The sequence below is a fragment of the Leucopleurus acutus genome, assembly GCF_964270905.1.
Source record: "Leucopleurus acutus genome assembly, chromosome: 6".
NCBI classification, from domain to species: Eukaryota; Metazoa; Chordata; class Mammalia; order Artiodactyla; family Delphinidae; genus Leucopleurus; species Leucopleurus acutus.
The window spans coordinates 99,117,561-99,139,881 of record NC_139149.1 but is presented as its reverse complement, the minus strand read 5'-3'; the positions used below and the strand labels follow the sequence as shown (position 1 = coordinate 99,139,881).

Here is a 22,321-nt window from a genome sequence, read left to right as displayed (position 1 = left end):
AGACTACAAAATATGTATAATTTTTATGTAAACAAAGTACTAATAAGTGCATAGAAAAAAATCTGTAAGTTATGCAGATTTTGTGGGAGAGGAAATTAAGCGGGATTTAATTTAAAGGAAACTTTTCTGTTCAATTGAATTTTGATTATTTTTTTCCTATAATAAACATATATTGCTTCTTTAATAAAGAAATCACAATATTTTAAATAGAATCATGACCATTAACACAGACTTAAATAGTGTCCAGCTGACATTTCCATCAGAATCCCAAAGTCTCTATCTTTCTTTCTCTTTAGAATAGATTTGCTTCCCAGGATTCTAGGAATGTAAAACACAAACAATTATTCTTCAGCAATATTATTGAGTAATCTTGTGCTGAATTTACTAATTTGCCAATGATACTGTTTTCCGCTGTTTTTCGTTTATGGCATTTCTACTTCATTTGGGCTGAAGGAAGCTGAAGAGGGATTCTTAGTCCTGTTTTCATTTTTGCATGACTGTCCTTTCCAGCTGCAGCTTTGGAGAGGAAACATTGAAACCCCAGCAGGGAGGCAGCTGTACCCATCCCAATCAGTCTGCCTGGAAGGAATCACTCTTGGGAACTGACCCAAGGGCAGAAGCTCATTTCCCGTCCTCCCAGCCCTGCCACCCTGTCTCCACTTTTCTTGACTTTCTCTGAGCCTTGTTCCTGGAGGGCTTTCGGAACTGAGTTTAGGGTACCTGTAGCTTAGTTCTCTTTTCCAGAGGAACTTAATTTGTCCATGATAAACGAGTTAGCATGCAGAGCCTGGAGGTGTGAGACACTTCTGTTCTGAGATCTGGAATCTTCCTGACAGTCAAGAAAGTCCTGAAGGGTAAAGGCTAAAGGCCTAAAGGATGGAGCATTTGGTTTCTGGCTTGGGTAGGCATGTTCTCTAGCGAAGGCAGAGCGATTTTGTTAAAAACAGGAAGATACACTGGTGTGGGGATTCTGGGCTGGCGTGAGACCGGACCCTGCTCCCCTGCAATCCTGGCCTCACACCAATGTGTGAATTCATTATCAGAGCACTTGTTAAATTCTGGGTTTCATTTAGGGCTTGGCTATGTGCAGGAGAAGAGCAGGATGGGACAGCAAGCTGAGAGGTTGGGGTGAGAAATTTGAAGGATTAGGGTAAGCTAACAGGATAGCATAAGATACAACTGGGGGTCGGGTGGCATGGACCCAACTGAGCAGTGGTCCCCTAAATTGCCAGAGGAGATTGGATGGACCCCAGTGAAGGATTGCTGCTGGTGGTGTGTTCCTTACTTGCAGTCTCCATCTGCAGAAGAGAACAGAAGAAGACACCAGGCAGAAAATCATGAGACATGGCAATCAGTATCCAGTGGAATTTTCTCTCCTGGAGAATTTATTTTTCAGAAGGAAAGAGGTGGTCCTGGCAGGACTGGTTTGGTTGTAGCTTTGCAGAGATGTAGAGTAATTAACAAGAAGACACACGGGGAGGGAACACTAGTTACCACCCTGGCTGCTTTTCATACCAACCCTCTCCTCTGCTAGGAGAATTTACCACTGTGTGAGTCTTAGGTATGCAGCGTGGCTCTTGTCCCCCCATAGGAAGCTCAAAGAATCAGAACCCTATTCCCCTGTGACCCTGGAGGTTATGCAATGTTCAGTGCTCCCACTGGAGGACTAAAGTCTCAAGAAGCTTGACAGAAAGAAGCAGGGACAGTGTAGAACTCGTTCTGGTGGTGGTGACTCCCAGAGTCCAGGGTCTAGTGGTAGTGATAGTGCAATGGTGGTGGTGTCCCAGGACAAGTGACAGTAAGAATGGTACCTTAAGCAGATGGTTTCTGAGGCATAAACTTGGTTATTCTCCCTGAAGAGCAGAATTATCTGTCCTTCCTGTTGATTCTTTGAGTTACCCAACGTTGTTCCATTAGCTTCTTTCCTGAGGATGAAACAAGCAGAATCACCTTTAGCTCATTTCTATAATTTGTAACCAAGAAACTGGACTGGTATATTCCTGAAGATGTTAATCTTTTCAAGAACAGAAACTTGCATTCCCAAATGAGAATATATCATAACCCTTTTCTTCCTTCCTTCCAGGTGTCCCGCTGGGACGACTTGTCACTGGAGGCCCTGATTCTATCTTATGCCCCAATTGTAAGGTGGGCTTTGGAGAGTCTAGGTATTTTGAGCTGTGAGTTTTAGGATTCCTGGGGTTTTCCTGGTTGTTGAGAGGGTTTATGTAACAGAGATAGGCTAATCTTAACTTGTCACCGCTACTAACCAAACAAGGATTTATAGAAATCAGCCATGTATCATTCAGTCCCAGATTCTACCCAGACTATAGCAAAAAGATGATTCAACCAAAGAGATATATCAGCTCCACCTCCTTGAATAATACCATCTTGCATTTATGTGGGGCTGTTAGCTTTTCAGACCTCTGTTTAGTCTGCTCTCTCATCAGATCTGGGAGAGCGGTAGGCATGGAACAGTAGTTACTTTCTTTTTTTTTTTTTTTTTTTTGTGGTACGCGGGCCTCTCACTGTTGCGGCCTCTCCTGTTGCGGAGCACAGGCTCTGGACGCGCAGGCTCAGCGGCCATGGCTCACAGGCCCAGCCGCTCCGCAGCATGTAGGATCTTCCTGGACCGGGGCACGAACCCATGTCCCCTGCATCTGCAGGCGGACTCTCAACCACTGCGCCACCAGGGAAGCCCCACCTATGTCTTTTGATGTGGTCCTCTCATTATAGTCCCAACACTAGAGCAATTCTTGGTAGTTGGTTATTAAACAAAATACTTGAACTTAATTTTTCTTCCCCTTGCCCCTGATGGAGGAGCTGATGAACTTGGCATTGGGAAAGACGGACATGGAAGGCAATATGGAAAACAGAAAAAAAAAATCATGACTTTGGATCAGACAGGCCTAGAGTTGCTCAGTTAACAGGCTAGATTTTTCTAAGTCACACTGTGACTTTGGAAAGTGACTTAGAATATAGCTGGAGCTTTCGTGTTTGCAAGTGACAGAATCCCAACTCAAACCGCCTTCATCAGCAGATGTATTGGATCGTGTTCCTGGGAATGATGTGGTGGAGTGTGCGTCAGGCGTGTCTGATTTCAGAGGGTCAACACTCTCGTCAGCCTGCTCCTTCCAGTTTTGTTGGTTTGTTTGTGATGGTTTGGTCTAAAAGGCATCCTCAGTGGTCTGAAAGCATGTCCACTTCAGTGATTCCCATATCTGAGTCTCCTTTCAAGTGTCCCCCTGCATTCTGCTATGGTCTGTCCCTCCTCGTCCATCTTGAGACCATCAGGGAGTCTCCAAGGGCCTGGGTTCTTATGATCCTGACCCTAGAACGTGGGGCAGAGGGAGATGGCATTCCCTGAGATCCATCTAAGCTCTTGCCACCATCTTGCCCTTTCCCCCTATTTTGCACTCAAAGCATGCTGTTCTACTGGGGCCGACTCCTGGTGACCTGACGGGGAGCTGAGCTGGATTTCTAATGTGGTGATTGGAAACAGAGATGCAGTGGGGAGTTGGGGAAGAGGGAGGTGTCTGATTCAGGAAAAGCAGCCAGTTCTGCTGGGCCAGTGTGCTGCCTGGGGTGGTATCTGAGGCTGGGATCTGGACACAAGTCTGTCTCCTATCCAGATTTCTGCAGCGGGAACAAAGTGACCTGGTCCTTGTCTGTCCAAGCCTCCATGCAAGTGGTTTCTGTCAAGTTTTGTAATGTGAGAGCTTCTCTGGAGGCCGAGGCCTTTGTGCTTAGCTGCAGGTTGTTGAGACGCCATTTCCAATCATTTTAGCAAGTGGACTGGCTTCCAGATTGACAGCCTTGGAAACCGGATTCCTCTGTTTGTCCCACAAACAGGTATTGCCTGTGGATTGCAAGCAGACGCAGAACACGGTGTCCAAGGCCAACTCCTGATTTTCTACAGTTTGGGGTGGGTGTGGGAGGGTGAGGGAACATGTGAAGAGCCCAGAAAAATGATGTCTGTAACCCAGAATTAATAATGGTTATGAAAACTCAGCCACCTACCTTAACTTCCCCCTGAATAAGATGTTTCTAAAGTCAAGTAGCTGAAAAGTGACATTCAAACGATTTCAGTTCTAACTCATCCATCACTTTGAGGCTGCCCTCCAAGGACAGAGCTGATGAGAAGCAAAGAATGTTTCTGCCCCTCTTCAGGCAATAGAGACAGGAGAGAGAGCCCAGCCCTCACCCTTCCTTCCAGGTGTACATCTGAGAATCTGGTGAAATTGGTGCTAGAATTTCAAATGGATTGTCTTGTTTAATTCTTACCACAAGAAGAAAGACAATAACAACAGGAGGATCTATGGTTTATTAAGCACCTACTATGCACCAGATGCTTTATACATATAATCTCTAATCCCCAAACACTCTTGCGAGGGAGTTGTCATTACCCTCATTTTATAGACGAAGGGTCTGAACAAAGAGTCTAGAAGAAGTTGTCACTTGCCCAAATTTACATGACTCAGAAATGTTGAGACTGGGATCCAGGTGGACATATTTTCACTCCAAGTCAGGAGTGCTTTTCCCCATGGTGCTCTGGGCAGACTCACGATCTCCATCTCCCCCAGATCCAGGACAGGTCAGGATCAGGGAAGAGAGACGTCCACTGCTCACCCAGCTCTTGGCTTCTTCCGTGTACAGCTCTTGGCTGGAATCCATTGTCCCGGTCTACCGCTTGGCTGGGAGAGGAAATGGATTAGTTTGTCTTCCAAACCTCAGAAAGGTAGAGGTGGTTGGGCAGAGGGATGCCAAGGGAGGAACCGGGGGTGGAGATGGGAGGTGAGAAATTGGCTGTGTTGGTTTAGAGGACTGTTTACAGATATTTCTCAAGGTGAGGGGCATGTTCACTCGGTCTTTCCTGTGTTCTCGGAGATGATGGAGGCCTGGTCTAGGGAATTCTCTTTAAAAACAAAATTTACAGGTATTAAAGGTTTCTGATTTCTCTGATGAAGACTGGTCAGCAGGGCTCGGTCAGATTCACTTATATCTCAGGGTTGTAAGAGCATTTTAGAACTGCGCAGCTGCCCTTTTAGCCACCATCAGTGGTTCTGGTGTCCCCAGAGAATTTGGGGGAAATCTCCCAAAGGCCCCATATGGTTGGGAGGAGTCAAGGAGCCCTGGGAAGAAATGTAAAGCCATTAACCAGAAAGATGTCCTGAGCCAGGAGCTCAGAGACAGTGATAGGAAATGGTTGCAGATTTGGAAGCTGGGGCCAACTTCACCACGAGGGACAAAATCTTCAATGCTTGTTGATGGGTCAGCACGTTGGACCCTCCCCTGTCCAGCCCTGTCTGCCACTTTCCCCACTCCCAACCCTGCCTTCTGCTTTACGACTCGTGCTACCTCACGGCCCCATTCTCCCCATTGTACTAGCCTGAGATGACCACAGTCCCCTTAAGTAGTGGGGACAGGGAGAGAAGTTTCAAGGACAGTCAGAACAAAAATAATGCTCCCCAGAGGGTGGACTCCACACCAGGCATGCAAAGGGCTTTATGTACATTAACTCTAACCCTCTGCAGAGAATGAACGTCCATTTTACAGTACCAAGATTCAGAGAGGTTAAGCGACTTACTCAGGGTCACATAGCTAGGAACAGAGTCAGAATCCAAATTCAGGTCTGATGGGTTCCAGAACCCACAGCAAAGAGGACAGAGTAGAAGTGGTCTTTCTAGTCATGAATACCAACATCACTGCTCAGTTATCCCTGTGCTTGGTGTGATCTGTGGGATTCTGCGCGCTGGGTGCTGTTAGCCCTAGATGGACAAGCTAGAGCATAGAGATTTTGAGTGAAATATCTACGGTCCCAAACAGGTCAACAGAATAAAGCAAGATGTGGGTGGTCCATTAATTCATTCCCTCTTTGCAAAAACTGCCAAGAGATCCAATCGATTGCATGAAAAATATCAACTCAGGGAAACACGTCAGTCAAACTGATAAAGATGTCAAACATCAAGACACATGTTTGTCTAGTGAGCCAAGTGTAAGAAATGTGGGTGGGTGACGTCTTTGAATGCTGGCCCGGGTGATGCTCCTATTCATAGGATCACAGATTCCAGAGTAGGGAGAGATCTGGAAAGTCAGAGGGCCTAGCCCTTACTGCATCCCTGACAAGCCATCGCCCAGCTCCTGCCCAATACGCACAGTGAAAGGGAATTCACATTTTCAGGGCCTGTGAATTCTGCTTCTGGACATTCTGACTTCTGGTCAATAGAAGTAGAACTTCAGTATTCTCAGCCTGAGTTCCTTTAGATGCAAATGAGGCCACCATAAGAGTCAAACACTTTGGGACCCTTTGGGAATGCCAAATGGTCTAGCCACTTTGGAATACAGGTTGGCCATTTCTTATAAAGTTAAATATATGCTTACCATAGGGCCCAGTGGTCCCACTCTTAGGTATTTCCCCAACGACAACATTTGTCCACACTAAAAGTTGTAGGCGAATGCTTCATTCTTCATCATCCAAAACTGGAAACAACGAAACATCAACAACAGTAGTCCACCGATTGGCAGATGGATAAACAAACTGTGGTGTGCCCATACCTGGGATAGTACTAGCATAGCAAGAAAAAAAGAACACAGGACTGATAGGTACAATGTCATGAATAAATCCCAGGAGCCTTACCTAAGGGAAAGAAATCACACTCAAAGGCTACATATGCTATGATTTCATTTATATGACATCCTGGAAGAGACAACAAACAGAACGTATACATATATTGGGACAAAAGACATGGGTGGTTGTCAGGGGCTGGGGACGCAAGCGAGGTACTGACTTCAAAGAGGCTTGAGGGGATGTTTCGGGGGATGGAAATGCTCTGTATCTTGATTGTGCAGGTGATTTTACAACTTCAGGCGCTTGTGAACGTTTATTAAATTGTACATCTTAAAAAGCTAAATTTTAAGTCTGACTTAAGGGTAATATTAAAAGAAGATACAGATACAAAATTGAATCACTGGATGGCCTCCATCTGTGTGGCTGCAGAAGCTTGGTCCTCATGGTGAGAATGGTAATGAGATGACCCCTGCTCTGGAAATCTACAAGGGCTCCCGTCCACGAGGGCCTGAACCCATGGAGCCACTGCCAAAACCTGGCCACTACTCTCTACTCTCTGATGGGCCAATAATTCTGATGTGCCAGCAGCTCTGTCTGGGGCTGTATCTCTGAAGCTGCATTTGGTCTGAAGTCTGTCAAGGCCTTTCCATCCCAGGCTGCTGATGTGCTCCCTGTGCTCCAAGCTTCTTTTTTTTTTTTTGCAGTACGTGGGCCTCTCACTGTTGTGGCCTCTCCCGTTGTGGAGCACAGGCTCCGGACGCGCAGGCTCAGTGGCCATGGCTCACGGGCCCAGCCGCTCCACGGCATGTGGGATCTTCCCGGACCGGGGCACGAACCCGTGTCCCCTGCATCGGCAGGCGGACTCTCAGCCACTGCGCCACCAGGGAAGCCAAAAGCTTCTTGATTGTAATTTTTTTTTCCTGCCAAGATGGAAATGGTTTCTTTTTCTTGGTTGTCTACTCCTTTGCGGTTCTCTCTGAAGAATTGCTTGTGTCCTTAAATCTCATGGCTTTTTTAATGTTTACACAAGACACGTTGCTCTTTATACACATGTCACCAGGCTGCCTGGGACTGAGGCAGATTAAAGCAAGGCCACCACCATGCTATTCCCAGTACCTCCACTCTCACCCTTGACGCCCAGACCCTGGGACGATGTCCAGCACTCCAGGGTTTTTCTACCCTCGTTGCAGATTCTCCTTTGCTTCTTCCTTTCAAATTTAGCTTCTCTTGGCATATGCTTCACGCACACCCCAAATTCAGCATGCCCTTTTCTATGTCTGAACACCAAGTTTTTCTACGGTTCAAGTTCTTTCCCCAGAATATTCTAACACTCTATGCAAATTCGTGTTGTAAATAAATTTTGGGCTTGGAGGAGTATACCTAACTTCAGATGTTTGCGATAGTTCAATTCTAATTTTGGCTAAAACCTTTTTTTTTTATTATAGTGAAGATGTTTTTGCCTCTAGCATCTTCTGTGTATTGTCCCCATTCTTCTCTTCTGCTGAGCTGAGCAAATCTAATGCCGCTTCTGGTGACAGGGCTTCAGCTACTTGAAGACAATGGTCATGTTTTTCTGGACTCTTCTATCCAGGCTGGCTTAGCAAGAAGGCCATGTCTGTTGGGAAGACTTCATCTGGAGCCCTGAACTAAGACGTGGACCCTGGATGAGAGAAGAAAATAGAAAAAAAGAGAGGGAGAGGTGGCTCAGCAAAGGACAAGCAGAGGCACCCACACCAGCAGCCCCGGAAGAGGGACAGCCCGGACCCACCTTTGCTTCCTATGCAGGAACAACCTGTCCTTGCCACGTCATTACTAAGCAAAAAATCTCCTTCCCATCAGAGAATCTGGAGTGAAATGATACTACCCCTGAAAGTTTTCCATGGAGTTATTGGCATGTTTTCGAATAACTTATTTTTACTTTTTGGCCCCAAAGTGAATTTAGCATCTCCTAGGAGTATCAGCTTAGGCTGGATTTGGGGTAGAGGCTTAGAAGGAGGAAAAGTCCTGGTTTTAATGGAAGAAACACCCCAGACATGTGGGGAAAAGACCCAAAAACTAAAATAGAGAGGCGTAGTGTACCCAGCCCTCCTCAAAGCACCTGGGAGTTGGCACTGTGTGTGCAATTCTGGCGCTCAATCAAGGTTGAAATATAACCCAAACGTTGGTGAGTCCAGGGGCCAACTCCCTACATTTCTGGAATGGTCTCACTGAGAATTAGAAATACACTTTATGGATCAGAATTCCTCTTAGTCTTTACCACCCAGGCTGCCTCTTCTGTCTTTATTGGACAAGACCGACCCCATTCTGAGCACAGCAATGTTGTCTGAGCACAGATGGAGACCCCCTTTCCTCCCTCTTCAAAATTCTTTCCTGGAGAGGGCCCTGTGTGTATTTGGAAGAAATATTTTGAGTCACTATGGGTGCAGGGTGACACCCAAGGGTATGCTCAAGTAACAAAAGAGGCCTTCGGAACTCGTGCGTGTAGGACAAGGAGGGGGATTTGTGGTTTTCCTGGGAGGGGAGAGAGGAGAGAAAAGAGTAGAAAGAGGTGAGAGAGAAGCCAGGATATGGAAGAGACCTGGAGGGTGCTCCTAACTCCTGGAAGGTTTAATGTATAAGTAAGTTATTAAACTCACATTATGGACTTAGGGATGAGTAGACTAGAGAAGGGCTGAATATTGTGCCTAAACTTGAGGGGTAGAGTCCAGAGACTGTGGCAGGGATGCAGGAACTATCAGTCTGAACCTGAGTTATATTTGTTTCTTTGTTTATTTCACCCATTGAACTTGAACTCCTTCCTCTGGTGGCTCCACCTTTGCATTTCCAGTGCCTAGCACACTGCCTGAAACATAATAGGCCCTCAATCAATGTTGTTTAAAAGAAAGAAGGATGGAAAGATAGAAAGTAAAATCTTCTACTTTTGCAAGTAATAAAGAGTAAAAGATAATTGAGACTGTCTCAGAAACTTCAAAGTCTCAATATTGATTTCTTGTAAAGCTTTCTGATTCATTCAAAGGAAAATGGGATCTGTTAAACTTCTCTTAAAACATTGTCTCTTTTATCTTGACACTGTCTCTTCTTTAAGTCCAGCCCAGAGGCACCTGCTCCTTGAAGCCTCTTCTATGTTCCTGACTGGACATCATGGTACATGACCTAGAATCACGGAAAATTAGGATTGAGAAGGGACATTAGAAGTCACTTACAGGGACTTCCCTGGTGGTGCAGTGGTTAAGAATCTGCCTGCTAATGCAGGGGACACGGGTTCGAGCCCTGGTCTGGGAAGATCCCACATGCTGCGGAGCAACTAAGCCCATGTGACACAACTACCGAAGCCCGCATGCCTAGAGCCCGTGCTCTGCAACAAGAGAAGCCACTGCAATGAGAAGCCCACGTACCGAAACGAAGAGTAGCCCCCGCTTGCTGCAACTAGAGGAAGCCCGCACACAGCAATGAAGACCCAATGCATCCATAAATAAATTTTTTTAAAAGTTCACTATATATTAAAAAAAAAATCACTTACAGATAATCTGATTCCTGGATCTTTCTTATGTCACTTAATACTTTCTATCTTAGTTTGTTTGTTTTCTAAAATGTCTTTTACTTTATTTTTTATTTTATTTTACTTTTTTTACATCTTTATTGGAGTATAATTGCTTTACAATGGTGTGTTAGTTTCTGCTTTATAACAAAGTGAATCAGTTATACATATACATATGTTTCCATATCTCTTCCCTCTTGCGTCTCCCTCCCTCCCACCCTCCCTATCCCACTCCTCCAGGCAGTCACAAAGCACCGAGCTGATCTCTCTTTTACTTTAAAATGAGGTCTCTCTGGGCCTGTCAACATAGATGTTGTTCCACACATGAATAAACCTAAGTTGAAAGCATGAAACATGATTGGCATAACGTTGGTGCTGGAAAGTGCTTTGCAAATGTTTTACAAGAAATAGATATTACTATTTCAAACCAATATGGCTTCCTGGTGAATGAAAGACCCTTTTGTTCAGTACAGCCCCTTGAGTTAGGATATGCAAAGTGGACTTGGAGTTTGGATTTGGAGCAGGAATTGGAAGAAGTCCAACTGGCGTTCCAGTAGTAGGGTTGAAGGGCCGTCTGGGAGGGAGGAGAAGAGGTGAGGTAAAAATGGATGGACCAGTGAGATGCTGAGAGTTGGGGGTGAGGGGTGACATGGCAGGGAAAGCATGCTCTGGCAACATCTGAGAGTCAAAGTGGGGCATGTCCATGTTCTCATGATGTAACCTTGCCCCCTTCTCCATTTCCTGCAAACCTTGAGTTGGATTTTTGAGCAAAGTGGACAGTTTCCCCAGGAACTCATAGACATCTTGAGAAAGGCATTGATCTTCAACAGGATGTACAATAGAGGTATGAGAAATCCTACCTAGAGCTTAAAAGCAGGGAGACCCCAGAAGATATGTGAGTTACACAAGATTACTTAATATCTTGGAAATCTATGTATATACAAATAAGTGTTTCTTCTCTACATCATCACCTTGAAATTTACATATTTAAAAACCGGAGATAGAGATAAAATTTATACATAAATAGTCAAATCTCAGCTGTAAAGTACAAAACATCAATTGAGTGCCTTTCATATAGTTTTTGTCTTTCTCTGGTATAAATTTGGATGATGTCATTATTACACAAGAGAACTGAAGATCATCACCAATGTGAAGTGGGGACACTTGGGCAAAAAGATGGTGTTAGTGATATATTATCCCAACAGGTTCCACAGTAAAGTCTGATAAAAAGTTTTCACACCTCATTATACACCCAAAGCAGAATATGGATGTGGCATATCTACAAACCAATCCTGAGCCAGGAGCCTGGTGAAATCTAGGGCTGTGACACTTCCAGTGCCATAGGAGAGAATTACTGCTATGATAAGCTGTGAGACAATCCCTAGCCAGATGGTTTTATTTCTGGAAAGACCTTGTTAGAAGATGAAATTGCTCCAGGTCTTCTTCATGATCAGATATGCTATTTGGTAGTTCATGATGCCAGTGAGAGCAACTGTGTAGCCTGTACATTATAGGTATTTCCTCTGATACCTCGTCCATTCTTGTCCATAGCAATCGTCCCCATCGTTCATGCTGTTATTCCTCCATTGCTCCAGAGGTTAATGAGAGTGCTGGGCCTAAATCTCCTCTGTGCATACATGGTGACATAGACAACGAAAGCTCCTGGGCTTGCATGAGGCCAGTGTGTTGGCAGGACTACATGGCAAGTGACTTGTTCACCAATCTGTCCATTTTCTTATGGTGGGGTTTCTGGTTCAAAATGACACTTTCAGCTTTCCCATAGGATAGAGCAATAAGGGAGTTAAGTCTGTGCCCAAATTGATGAACAAGATAGTAATGATGCCAGTGATCAGGGAAAGCCCGACAATAGTGTAAATCAAAAAAATGCAAAGCTTGGCGATGTTCTGGGTCAGAGTATAAGCAATAATCTTCTTTAGGTTGTCAAAGATGAGGTGGCCTTCCTCTACCTTGTGGTTAGAGATGCAAAGACATCACTGTCATCCAGTAAGACTGTGTGGCCTGCATTTTTGGATCCATTAGAACCTGCTACCCTCATGGCAATCCCAACATCTGCATTCTTTAGAGCTGGAGAAGCGTTAAGTCCATCCTCTGTCACGGGAACAAGTGCATCTGTCTCTGACAGCCCACATCAGTGATTGGCTTCTGCTGGAGGGATGTCTGAGCAAAGGTGGTTTCCAAGTACTTGGTTAAGAGGTCATCCAAGGTGCTCTTGATTTATGTCCTTCAGCTCCATACTGGACATCACAGTGGCTTTACCCTATTTGTGTACTTGCTCCATAGCAAGATTGAGGCTTTTTCAATGTCTTTCACCATCTATCTCACTGTTGGCTGAAATGATACCTGGCAATAGTGTTGGCTGTGAAGGGATGATCACTTGTGACCATAACAACCTTGACCCCAGCACTCTGGTATTTGGTAAGTACCTCAGGCACAGTGGACCGAAGGGGATCAGTCCTTGACAAGAGCCCACAAATCAGAAACTGGAGGTGAGGAAGGTCATGACATCTGTCAAATGAGTAGGCTTCTGGGAACTTGATTGCTGGCAGGAAGAGGTGACAGAAACCCAGAATGGGGCTCCTCCAGAACCCCTAACTCCATGTACATGGTGTGGAAGGCCTTAGCTGTGCTCTTGGCCCAAGGCTGCTCTAGGACATCAATAATGATGGTGCTGCACTTCTCTAGGATCTTCTCAGGGGCCCCTTCATCATCGTGAGGCAGCATCTGTCACTGGGGTCATCCATCTCATGTATGGGGGCTGAAATTTGTTGGTAGAATCAAAAGGGATTCCAGGCACTTTGCAGTCTCATTTCCTAATTTCTATCACATCCCCCAAAATGACCTCTGAAAATGACCTCCAACCACAACTTTCTCCATGATGGTTTCTCGTGTCCTTGTTTGAACTCAACTTGGTTATGCAGTGTTATTATCTTGAATAAGGAGGCCCAGATTCCAGAGCTTCAGGCAAGGAGTTGGTTTTTCTGTTCGTCATGTGTCAGCCACATAGATCTGCTTGTCATACTGCACATGGGTTCTGTTGTGAGTCTGAGGGTTGATCTTGTCAGAGCAAATGATAGAGGCGGAACTGAGGTCTTCACTGCTTCCAGGTTCATCTCCAGGCAGTTCTTGGTCACTTGTTTTTCTGTCATTAATGGAGTGACAGTGACAATCACCAGGAGGTCCTCAGGTTCATGGGCCACAGTGACACCAATGAGGAAGGTGGTGCAGTCCAAGACATACTTCATGGACACTGTGATAATAAAGAAAAGGATGCTGGTGAAGTGGTCACTTCTGCCACAATACAAACAAACGAAGTGCTCAATCTCAGTGGCAATGGCTGTCTTCCTATTGCCAATTCCTGAAGCCATTGAGGCAATCTGTCTGTGTTGGTGATTGTGCCAGTTGCCACACCTTTAAAATAAGTTGTAGAAGAGAAGCCAGTGTTCTTTGTTTCAAGGGGATTGCCATGAGTAAAGTCACAGGAACAGGAGTGGGGCTCAGACCTCCTAGTGAGAGATAAATTATCTGTTTTAGCTCACTGAGAAGCCAGCCACCTGATATCCCTAGGAATTTGGTCTCCACCCTTAATCTCCACCATGTTCCGGACCATTAGCTGCTCTTCAGGGATTGTACTCTCCCTTGCATCCCAGATGACAAAAACTTGGAGAGGAATAATTTACTGAATCTTAACATGATGTTGGTGCTTTTCACTTATTGGAAATAAGCAAATATCACCCCAACCAGAGCAAGCACAGAACCCAAGTACACACTATCTAAGCATGCACACTTATCATTGGAGTACTGAATTCCAAATGCAAGCCAGCATAGGACAGCTCCTGTCCATAGAAGGATGGGGAAGCCCCACACCATCTACTGAGAAATTTGACAATCCCTCATGTTTCTTTGAAAGGCCTGAGTGTACTGGGGCTGTCCTGAACCAAGAGCTCTTCAGCTCTCATGCTGGACAGCACTGTATCTCATTTGGACCATAGTTCTCTTCCAATTCCTTATTGCTCAATTTCTGATCATCTAGGTGAATTCTTTCTTGGGTTCCTCTTTCTAGTGATTCTTTATGAGTTCCTAGCAGTTGTACTTCAGGATCTGGTACTTCTCCTGGCCATCCCTACCGGGTGTTTTCTCTATGTCTTTAGTTCCACTGAGCTTCACAGAGTAAGTTTTTGGTGTTGTTTTGCCCATGATGCTGATGACATGGGTGCTTGTGGAATGAAGTTGGTCACAGAAGGGCACAGTTCCAGGGTGTGAGCTGTACTAAGGGCCTGGAACTCAGGGGTCCAGCTGCAGTAGTTTGAGGTGGGAGACCTGAAGGGCCAGTCTCAGACTGGACCCTGTGCTGCTGAAGCCCAGTGGGTTCAGTGCCTGCTCATAGTTTTCTGTCTTATTTCTGCTCATTTAAAAATCTACTCTACCAGGCTGAAATCCTCCTGAGAGCAGAGCCTGTGTTTGTTTACCATTGTATTCTCAACACATGGGGATTCAAAATAGATATTTGTTGAATGACTAAATGATCTCATAATTTGGGACCTGTGGGTTTTGGCCATCTCTTGACAAAGTAATATTAGCCTCTGACTAGAAGAGATAAAGCCTGGATGAATGTGCTTCATAAAGAGAGGAACTTGAACCAGGTCAGCATTTCTCAGCTGAAGTCTCTGGAAATCTTTGCAGGGAATGAGGTACACAAGTCAATCTGAGCCTCAGTTTCTGCATCTGTAAAGTCAGGATGAAAATAGGGGAAAGGCAATATTTACCTCTTGGGGTTGTTAGAATTAAATGAGATAATGCACATAGAGCACTTAGAACTATTCCTTGTACTTAGTAAGCACTCAAATTTAGTTATTAATGTTAATATTACAATACATGATCATAATAAAAAAGTAATGTCTTGTAGGGACTCTAGATCCTGTAGCTCTATTTCATTCTATTTGTCAACTATTAACTGCCTATGACACATGAGAAATTGTGGAGGAGGACAAACATTTGTCTGATTTACCATAACTTACTAACCCAGAGATGGTTAGCCACCAGCAGCAGCATCTTTGTCCCTGCAGATAGAGAGCTCATTCTAGCTCACGATGACATTTTTGGTAGTTATTGACTTTGGAAGGTTCATATGGTGGTCTTTCAGACACCTTCTCAAGAGAAACAAAAATATGCATCACCCTTTATGGAGCTCTTTGAAGGAAGGGAACATGTTCCCTTCATCTCACTATCCTGCACACCTAGAACACACAGGAGATGCTAAATACACTTTTTTTTTGGTAACATCTTTATTGGAGTATAATTGCTTTACAATGGTGTGTTAGTTTCTGCTTTATAACAAAGTGAATCAGTTATACATATACATATGTTCCCATATCTCTTCCCTCTTGCATCTCCCTCCCTCCCACCTTCCCTATGCCCCTACTCTAGGTGGTCACAAAGCACTGAGCTGACCTCCCTGTGCTATGCGGCTACTTCCCACTAGCTATCTATTTTACGTTTGGTAGTGTATATATGTCCATGCCACTCTCTCACTTTGTCACAGCTTACCTTTCCCCCTCCCCATATCTTCAAGTTCATTCTCTAGTAGGTCTGTGTCTTTATTCCTGTCTTACCCCTAGGTTCTTCATGACATTTTTTTTCTTCTTAGATTCCATATATATGTGTTAGCATACGGTATTTGTTTTAGTGTCTTTCTGACTTACTTCACTATGTATGACAGACTCTAGGTCCATCCACCTCACTACAAATAACTCAATTTCATTTCTTTTTATGGCTGAGTAATATTCCATTGTATATATGTGCCACATCTTTTTTATCCATTCATCCGATGATGGACACTTAGGTTGCTTCCATCTCCTGGCTATTGTAAATAGAGCTGCAATGAACATTTTGGTATATGACTCTTTTTGAATTATGGTTTGCTCGGGGTATATGCCCGGTAGTGGGATTGCTGGGTCATATGGTAGTTCTATTTGTAGTTTTTTAAGGAACCTCCATAGTGTTCTTCATAGCGGCTGTACCAATTCACATTCCCACCAGCAGTGCAAGAGGGTTCCCTTTTCTCCACACCCTCTCCAGCATTTATTGTTTCTAGATTTTTTGATGATGGCCATTCTGACCGGTGTGAGATGATATCTCATTGTAGTTTTGATTTGCATTTCTCTACTGATTAATGATGTTGAGCATTCTGTCATGTGTTTGTTGGCAATCTGTATATCTTCTTTGGAGAAATGTCTATTTAAGTCTTCTGTCCATTTTTGGATTGGGTTGTTTGTTTTTTTGTTATTGAGCTGCATGAGCTGCTTGTAAATTTTGGAGATTAATCCTTTGTCAGTTGCTTCATTTGCAAATATTTTCTCCCATTCTGAGGGGCTACAGTAATCCGGACGGTATGGTACTGGCACAAAAACAGAAATATAGATCAATGGAACAGGATAGAAAGCCCAGAGATAAACCCATGCACATACGGTCACCTTATCTTTGATAAAGGAGGCAAGAATATACAGTGGAGAAAAGACAGCCTCTTCAATAAGTGGTGCTGGGAAAACTAGACAGCTACATGTAAAAGTATGAGATTAGAATACTCCCTAACACCATACACAAAAATAAGCTCAAAATGGATTAAAGCCCTAAATGTAAGGCCAGAAACTATGAAACTCTTAGAGGAAAACATAGGCAGAACACTCTATGGCATAAATCACAGCAAGATCCTTTTTTTTTTTTTTTTTTACAGTACGCAGGCCTCTCACTGTTGTGGCCTCTCCCGTTGCAGAGCACAGGCTCCGGATGCGCAGGCTCAGCGGTCATGGCTCACAGGCCCAGCCGCTCCGCGGCATGTGGGATCTTCCCAGACCAGGGCACGAACCTGTGTCCCCTGCATTGGCAGGCGGACTCTCAACCACTGCGCCACCAGGGAAGCCCCACAGCAAGATCCTTTTTGACCCACCTCCTAGAGAAAGGGAAATAAAAATAAACAAATGGGACCTAATGAAAGTTAAAAGCTTTTACACAGCAAAGGAGACCATAAACAAGACCAAAAGACAACCCTAAATACACTTTTGAATGAATGAATGAATCCTATTCATGGAAGGCATTGATACTGAACATTGGTTCAAAATAATTCAGAATCAGTGGTGATTTAGAAGCGATAGAATTGAACCCCAAAACTTCCTTAGAGACCTTTCCATATGGGGAAGTTCTCATTATGTTATAATGTATCCTGTAACCAACAAACTTGTGCCCACTGAACCCATTCCAGATTTGGATCCAGCAGCTGCCTCCACAGGGAAGAGAGGGTTAAACATCTGATTTGTTCTAATTAAAAGTCATTCAATCTGGGCTCTGGAGGGATACAGTCTGATGTAACCCTCATCAATTTCATCAACAGGCCATGATACATTTTAAGAGTTGAGCTGATGTGGCTTATCAAGGGCCCTTAGCTACTATGACACCATGGCCTGGCTTGATGCCCTCAGCCAAAGCCAAGTGTTGGGTGGGTAGCTTGGCTCTCTCAATGGCTTGCTTGGCCCACTCTGGTGGTATGTGTCAGGGCAGCAAGAATGCATTGCCTAAGCTAGGAATATGGACTGTCTCTGAGGGCTGGAGGAAGAGGGTAATAGAGGGAGGGAGTTCTGATTCCGGTGGTGGAACAAGCGAACAGGTTGTCTAGAAGGACATGTAAGCAGTCCTTGAATCCAGCATCCTTGCTGTTATCCACAGTTACTCACAGTTAATGTATCGTGGGTATTGTTCTAGGGCAGGGAAAGAGTGGAGCCAAACCAGGAGCAAATGACAAGGCACATTTCAGATCTGGTACATAGGTATAAACTTGACCTTGGAATACAGTTGTCGTGGCTGGGGATGCCATAACTTTATAGGAGGTCCCTAAATTTAATCTTTGGAAAGAGATATGTTCATCCCAAGGATACCTTCAGGGCCTATCTTCGCAAAGAGACACATCCTAATTTGATGATTAGAAGGACACTAAAAGTCCTGTCTTCTCCCCATCCCAGCCTTTCCCCATCCAGGCAGAGAAGGACCACGAATAATCTCATTCCTTTTCTCTTGCTGATTGTTAATTAATTTTAGCATATGGAACATTTTTAAATAAGAACAGGTTCACCTCACTGAATTGGAATTTGGGCTTGAAAGGCAGGACCTTAGGACTTTGAAAAGTATTGTAGAAAAGGCATTGCCATAAGGGCTCCTCTATTACCAAATGCCATTCCCACTGGAGGGAACGAAACCACTCCTCGAAAGTGACTCATCCTGCAGGTGACAAAGTAGCTGTGGTCTAAGTTTCTGGTGCAGTAAGCTTGATACTATGAAGAATATGTTATTTACCCTCTTTGCTCAGCCATCTTAACTTTCTGACATCCCTAGAATATACCAGGATTTTTCCTGCCTACACACTCCACTGCCCTGGTCATTGCACGACTGGCTCGTTTTTATTCTTCAAGTCCCTGCTCAAGGTCAGCTTCTCAAAGAAGCCTTCCCTGACCACTCAATGTCTAAAGTAGGTGTTCAGCTCTACCTCCCCCTATATGTTCTAGGACAGCCCTCTAGTTCTTTCTTTTCTGACCCTCTTCACAACTCTAAATGCATTTATGCGTTATTCACTTGTTTGTTGTCCTCAGAGTGTGAGCTCTATGAGGGCAAGCCCGTCTTGTTCACTGCTGTATTTTCAGGGTACAGGACCAACCTATTATAATTAGAATATTTAAATCTATCATGCACACTTCAGTACTTTCGTAATTTCTGGGGATGTGAGTTGGACCCAGACTCTTAAAGCTTAAGGTCTAGTTGGGAAGACAGAAAATTTGTCAGTAGCACTTGTGATAAGTGCTTTGAGAGAGGGAGTACAGAGAGCTGCTGGAGAAACACCCAAACAAGTCTGCAGAAGTTAGAGGAGGCTTCCTCCTGGAAAATAGAAGCACTGAGACCCAGAGAAAGTAGAAATTAACCAAAGAAAGAGAGAAAGAGTTCTGGCAGAAGGAATAGCATGTGCAAAGGCCTTGGGGTGGGAAAAATGATGGCACTATTGAGGACCTGGAAGTTTAGTAGGTATAAGAGGGCTAGCAGCAAGAGATGAGGATGGAGACACAGCAGTGCCGAGAGCACAGCATGGTGAAGCTATACTAGATTTGGATTTTATTCTGTAGGACATGGAGAGCTACTGAAGAGTTATAAGCAGAGAGAGGCATGAGTTGATGTTCACTTTTGAAGGATCACTCTGCTTTGTGGGGAGCAAGGGATTGGAGGAGCAAGACTAAAGAAAGGGTAAACATATAAGGGTATATTGGTGGCCCAGGAGAGCAAAGATGGCAGCCTGGGCTAGGAAGGTAGTTTGGGTATGGAGAGCATAGGAATGGTTCATTAATATTTAGGAGCAGGGTCTAAAGATAGATGATTGACTACGAGGGAAAGTGGACTGCTGGAGTGCTTAGTGAGGCTTTGGTAGAGATAAGGATGAGGCCCATTTTACTTGGGCATCTGTGTGTGTGGTGATGGCATTCATGGAGATGGGAGAGCCAGGGGGAGGAGACATACCAAGTATGTCACCATCTTTGAGCCACCCTTTCTTTTCTCTTTCCCTTGGGAAATTCCAACTGCCCTAGAGACTAAGTGCCGTCTCCTTCTTGACTTTCCCTCTGAACCCTCCTCTGAACCATAGCACCAGGAACTAGCCCATACCCTTTGCCATTTGTGTATGTTGCTATGAATTATTTTATCCAAGTTAGTCTTGTCTTTCCAACTAGGTGCTGTGCTTATTGGTGGCAGAACAATTTGTCTCAGTGACTGCCATGGGGCTAAGTACATGGCAGATGCTCAGTCCTTGGGGACTGTGTTTGTCAGCCTTCTACAGAGAAACAGAACAAATAAGATGTGTCTATATAGAAAGAGATCTTTGTAAGGAATTGGCTCAGGCAATTATGGAGGCTGGCAAGTCCAAAATCTGCAGTGCGGGCTTGCAGGCTGGAGACCCAGAAAGAACTGATGGTGCAGATGAATTCTGAAGGCAGTCTGCTGAAGAATTCCCTCTTACTTGGGGAGGCAGCTCTTTTTGTTCTATGCAGGCCTTCAAGTGATTGGGTGTGGCCCACCTATATTATGGAGGGCAATCTGCTCACTCAAATTTAAATGTTAATCTCATCTAGAAGCACCCTTCAATTGTTATAAGGAGTTAATGGGTCAAATATTTCTAAGGCACTTGGAGTGGTGTCTGGCACATAAGAAATACTGTGTAAAGCTGCATTCAATGAATAAAACCTGTCCAAAAAAAAAAAAAAAAAAAACAACAACCCATGCCCTTCAAGTTGACACACAAATTCACTGTTATAGGGACTGTAAGAGTGATTTTATGCAAATCATGATCATGCTTTTAGGCTAAATGAGTGGTCAGGTTGGCAAGGCTATAACTTCTTGGGTTTCACAGGCTTATATAGTAAAGCTGAAAGAGAATGCCTGGGTCCAGAGAGGTGAAGTGATTTTCCCAAGTTCACCCAGCAAGGTACTGCCAGTAGTGGAACCCAGGTTTCTAGACATCTAGAAACATTTGCATTTTTTCTACTGCATCTCACAATGGACAGTGTGTATGTGTGTGTGTGTGTGTGTGTGTGTGTGTGTGTGTGTGTGTGTGTATGTGTGTGTGTCCCTGTCAAGAGACCAAGATACCTCACTGGAACTGTGACTTGCAATTTTTAATTTGGAAATTATAAAACATGAAGAAAGGAGATACTTTTCTCCAGTTGTGTATTCTTTGTCACTGAGCTTCTAAAAACAACAGTTTGGGCTGGAATACAGGAAAGATATGACACAACTTAAGGCCTTCATCAAAAATAACCAGTTCCAGATCACTGAACGGAGGCAGCCTCAGGCCTGGGAGCCCTGGACAGTCTGGATTTGCATGGGCGCCTTGAGTCCTGAGGACAAGGTGGAAAGCTGTCAAGTTGGAAGAGACAGGCAAGATTTAGGACCCAAACTAGAAAGGTGGGGGTCGCTCCAGGCCAGAGGTGCTCACCAGTCACCAGGCCTCACACAGGCCCAGAATCTAGAGTTCCAGCTTGGGATGAGTTTGGGATTTCTAGTTAAGCATAAGAAAGTTAGGTAACCCATGGAATTTAGACCAGAATACTTGGGACACATTCTGGGTCAGGGAATAGCCTGTTAAACTCTGCTCCAGGTAACTGGGGCGTGACGATTGAGCCCAGGGTCTGAATGCCTCGTGTTTAATCTCTCTGTCTGTTTCTCCATCTCTCTGTCTCTCTCTCTCGTGGGCTGGAAAATGTGGCTGGCATGTGCTGCTCCTCTGAAGGCCTCATAGGTCTGCCCATGAGGGTAAGCAGCACCAGGAGTCTAGCTTCTCAGGGGACCCTCCCTGCTCTCCTAGAAACTCTCTGGGCAGCAGCAAGAATTCAAAGCAATTGGCCTCTTTCATAAAGCCTTTAATGCAGCAAAATTCAACATGATGTATATATATGGACAGGCCTTGGAGGATGCTATAATAGGACTTGATCTGCATAGTTTCAGTACTTGTCAAGGCAGTAGAATCAGATACCAATTATGTCCCCAGGATGCCAACTACCCAGATGGCAGAGAACAATCCATTTGTCAGTTTGGTCCACTGACATTCCAGAGAACAGAAATTCCCCAAATTTCCGAATTTGTGAAATGGTAGAGACTGGATTCATTGTGCTTTCTCTCCTCTAAAACTGCTGTATTTTATTTTCTTAGCTAAAAGGATTAGTACAAAAGAACTTGGAACCCCACAGATGTCACAAGGGAGAGCTCGGGAGTCAGTGCAATTTGCAGCCACCTTTTCAGAGGCCCACACTCACACCCCCAGATCCACAGGCCACGCCTTAAGTGCCACATTTCAGAGAATACCTAATGGATAAATACATTAGGAACCAAGACCCCAGCTGGTGGGGAGTGTGGAAACCTGGACGTGTCATAAATTCTCAAGAGCATGGTGAATGTTTGGAGCTCTAATCAAACATGATCTCCGCTATATGCACCAGAGCACCGTGGAAAACAGAACTGGGATCACAAAGGGGAAAATGCAAAGGGCTCTGTAGGGAGAGAGGCAGGCCTGGCCAGTAGGCCAGTTCTGCAGACAAACTAAAGAGTAAATTTTGAAACCTCAGTGGGTGGGTGGAGGATGGGTTGGTTTTCTTTTCCATTATTCTTTTTCTATTTGC

General features: G+C 44.6%; 2 pseudogenes across 2 annotated transcripts; both read right to left on the bottom strand.

Annotated features, from left to right (window-relative positions):
• Positions 1-1,281: 1,281 nt before the first annotated feature.
• Positions 1,282-12,969, bottom strand: LOC309963307 (potassium-transporting ATPase alpha chain 2-like; annotated as a pseudogene). Its single transcript has 2 exons — positions 11,307-12,969; positions 1,282-1,298 (listed from the first exon to the last, which is right to left on the bottom strand). The product of its transcript is annotated as a potassium-transporting ATPase alpha chain 2-like (transcript).
• A 140-nt stretch (positions 12,970-13,109) lies between these two features.
• Positions 13,110-14,318, bottom strand: LOC309963306 (potassium-transporting ATPase alpha chain 2-like; annotated as a pseudogene). Its single transcript has one exon. The product of its transcript is annotated as a potassium-transporting ATPase alpha chain 2-like (transcript).
• Between the last annotated feature and the right edge of the window lie 8,003 nt (positions 14,319-22,321).